This window comes from Quercus suber, unplaced genomic scaffold (genome assembly GCF_002906115.3).
Source record: "Quercus suber isolate HL8 unplaced genomic scaffold, Cork oak 2.0 scaffold_73, whole genome shotgun sequence".
NCBI lineage: Eukaryota > Viridiplantae > Streptophyta > Magnoliopsida > Fagales > Fagaceae > Quercus > Quercus suber.
Window position 1 is genome coordinate 829,435 of NW_027069538.1, and position 4,345 is coordinate 833,779.

Sequence of the window (4,345 nt, forward strand, 5' to 3'; positions counted from 1 at the left end):
TTTTCGAAGAGGAAACCGAAGAACTCGGCGAAAAACCTCTCCGCCGCCCTCCAAGCGGAAATCGATCCACTAGACAATCAGTTGGGATACATGAGTAAGCAAGAGACCCTCCAAGCCTAATCTACCCAATGTACCTAAGCCCTCCAAGCTCCTACTCCAACAAGGCTTCTCGGAACCGTGTCTTGTCTAGCACCCCGGATCCCGCAACAAGCTCCATGTTGAATCTGCCATTCCAGGCTTCTTCCAATGCTTCCCAGCAGCACCAAAACGTCACTCAACACTCTCAAAGGGTGTGGTAAGTGTTTGGGCTATCAACCTCTCAATGGTGTGGAAATGGAGAGGGAAGGATTGAGGAGATACCACAAGCAATTGTATAGAGAAAGGTGGGGATGACAATCTCTAATTCCAAATGTGTTTGGTTAGGGTTTTCTCTCTGAAGCATTCCTCAACATTTGTGGGTAATGAGGGTTTATATAGGATAGGTGCAAAATGTGTGAGTCAGTCAGTATAGGCTGGCAGAACAGCATATCTCGCAGGTGTCTCGCAAGAAGGCCTTACCCGCGAGAGACAGCTGTCTCCACCTGGCCTGACTCTTCGCATTCCAGCATGTGCAAGGCACATGCTTCACTTCGCGGGAAGCTAAGTCGCGACATACCCGCGAGATTCCTTCAGCCTCCAATTTGCTTGAGCCTTCACACACTTTCTATCACACACCCCTTACATCAATTCCCACAACAAATACAGGGTATAAACAATTGATAGTAATTACAATCAAATTTGGCATGGAATAAAATCCAACAAAATACATAGTTGTGAACAACAACTTTACAATCTCCCCCTTTGGCTATTCCGTGATAAAACCCTAAAACAGACTCTAGACTTAAACGTGAATTTGGGAACAAAGGCAAAACTCACTCACACCTAATTCTAGATTCTGATAAGCTCTTGAAACATATGAACAAGTAACTCCTGAAACACAACAACAAACTAATATCATTGTATACAGAAAACTTGAAAAGCATATGGAGCAATAATAGCATGATTAAGCAAAATGAAATAGAAACACTAGATCATGGTAAGATCAAACAAGTAATCACTATACACAAGCAATTACTATGCTTATTCACAAAAGGAATGAACATCCGAATATGCAAGATGATAAACTTATTTGAAGAGTATCATTTGCAAATCCAACACTCAACCAATGCAAAATACTTGAAGTATTTGCATCTAGGAACAATCCTACTAGGGCACAAGAGTGTTCATCACTCAACCAATGCCTAGAATGTATATGCATCTAGGAACAATCCTACACGGGCACAAGAGTGTTGTACTGAAGTAAAATGTGTGACATTGAACTTCAATAACACAAGCATAAAGGCTGCAAAAACAATGTACTGAAAATGCATGGCACATACCATAGAAGCCTACAAAATTATGCAATGAAACAAACCCTTAAAGCTTACAAAAGCAACATGGGTACATGCAAAGTATGCTACAAAGCATAGATAATATCACAAAAGAAACATCTGAAATAATACTTAAATAAAGCATAGTATCAAAGCTTTAAACCAAAAGCCGTAAAACAGTTATAAAAACTAAAAAATACTAAATAAAAACCGTCTGAAAAACCAATAACCAATGTTACTAAGTTGCTAGACTATGCTCCCCCTAACGCTGTGCAAGCTCTTCTCTAGCTCCCCCTCAGAATTTTCTCCCCCTTTTTGACCGAAATGGCCAAAGGGTCAGAACTGATCTGACTCTGAATCTGAGCCGTGCTCCATAGATAAGTCTTGTACTTGAGAAGAGAGCGCGGTGATCTGTCCTTGAAGGTATGCAAACTGGTCCGCGGTGTACTGTACATGGGAGTCAAGCACCGTAGACGTCTGATCCATCTTAGCAAGCAACTGATCAAGTTTGCTTAAGCCTTGTGGTGGAGTCAAAGATGATGGCTGTGCAGAGGGCTCAGGAACGGAGGTGAACCTGTCAATCTCTTCCTCTGTATCTTCACCTTCATCCTGCTGTACCCGTCGTGGTGGCGGTATGGTATGCACACCGATCTTAGAGCCCTTGATGTGTGCAGTGCTCCTAGTCAGTGTATGACCACCAATGGGATAGTCCCTCTGAACAACCGTAAGGCCACTGGGTAGCTTGAGCTTTGCCTTGGCTATCAATCCTATGATCAAAGAGGGGAACGGCATCACAGTCCGTGTATTCTGCTTTGTAATGCTCTTCTTCAGGACATGCATGATATGGCCACAAATGTCAATCTCCTTATGTGTAAAGAGATCATACAGGAATCTTGTTCTCGGAGCAGAGAGAGTGGTAAGATTGGTGACCAGATAAAGATTGTGAATCATCACATAGCTTAGTGTCCTCATTTCTGGAGAGAACTTGATGGTGTTCATGGATGATTTCTTCGGTTCACCACCAAGGAGTTTAATCATCTCATCAGTAGGACCCATTCTGTCCTTATAAGCAACTGTGATTGGCTGAGATGGAGGACGAGTTTCCAGAAAATCTTGAATGCTCTCTCTTGTAATCACAAACTCCTTGTGTCTTACCCAGCACTCAATACATTCTCCGTTGACAATGGCATTGGAGAAGAACTCCTTGATAATCTCTAAATAGACTACTCCAGTCGGGTTCAGCAACTTGGTCCAAGTTCTATCTTTGAACACTTCAGGGATGAAAGTGCCCTCAAGAGTCTCTAATTGGACTACCTGTTCCATGATGATTGTCTTGTCCTTGTAGCAGTCATTGTACTTCATATCAGTTTCGATGGACTTGAAATGATCAGACTCAGTTCGGGCTCGCTTTGAGGTCGGTTTCTTCTTAGCTGCATGCTTGGTGGGAGACATCTGCACAATTTCACAAAGCAAAAAAAATACACAAACACAAACCAAAAGACAAACTTGATTAGATTCAAGTTAGTTTCAAATCAGACTTAAACGAACTGAAAACGTAGCATGGTTGACTCTCAACAACATGCTTAACAACTCCAACCTATAAAGCATAACCTCCATGCAGCAAATTAAGAGACAGTGCAAGTGTGTGAGTCTGTGTGCATGTGCTGATGAGTGTGTGCGGCATGAGATGCATGAGGGTGCCTAAGTGTGCCTAGTTGTGTGCCAAGAGTGTGCAACATGAGCAAAGTGATTGAAACACACAATCAATGACCAAACCAAGTACAATAAGGTCAAACAAGTGAAAGTCCATGGATTGAAATTACTTGATTCCATTTAGGCACAAAAATGTCACTCGGACATTTTGACAAACACTTAGCATGCACAAATGTAAATATAACATGAATAATGCATGAACATGGGAAAATTTACCCTCAATACATGGTAAAATGCCACAAGGGGCCAACATAGATGTAGAAACAACAAATGGGACATAGCCCAATCAAAATATTTGAGGAAAAAATCACCCAATTTTGAAAACTAACCCAAAGTTTCGAAAATCCCCAATTATCAAAACCCTAACAAAAATTCTGCATAATCTAAGCAAAAACTTAAAAAGAAATGATTATCAAACATACCTTGAAGAAGAAAATGCAGAAAAAATGCTTGGATTGAAAGGGTTTGAATGGAATAGTGATTTTGGGTTGAAAGGGTTTGAGATAGGTTGAGCGAGGGAAGTTTTATGTTTTGAAAAAACTGTCACATCAGCTATATAAAAACTGAAAACACGCGTTTTTCGCAGGTTAGGGAGTGGTGAGACAGTTGCGAGACAGTCGCGAGAAGGGCCACTGAAGCACAAAAATTTCGCGAGAAGCATTAGGTAGCGAAACAGTCGTGAGACAGTCGCGGTAACTTCTGTCTGAAATTGGAAAAATCCAATTTTAGCCAAACAACATTTCGTGAAAAGCTGTTGGTCGCGAGACAGTCGCGAAAGTTTCTGTGTGACAGGAAGAAAAAATTATTTCCCTCAACTCCGTTTCGCGGGAAGCTCTAAGTCGTGAGCTTCTCGCAAAACAACCCCTTAACCAATTTTTAAAGAAACACAAAAGTATGCATTTTTAATCAAAAGCAAAGAAACATGAAAGTATAAAATCACTTTCAAAAACAAATAAAACACTCAAAAATCTTTTTGGGTTTAATCAACAAAGATTGAGCATGTGAAAACACATTTAATCAAGTACAATCACACAAATGAATATGACATTCATTGAACATAGACTTGTGTGTTGTGTGTGGATATCAAAAATGAGATAGTCCCTAGTCCAATGTGAAGCTTCAATGATCAATTCAATTAAGGCATACACAACTAGCACTAGATTATGTGACCTATCTCAATTATAGAAACATGCATATATGACCTCCCACACGTACTTGATAAC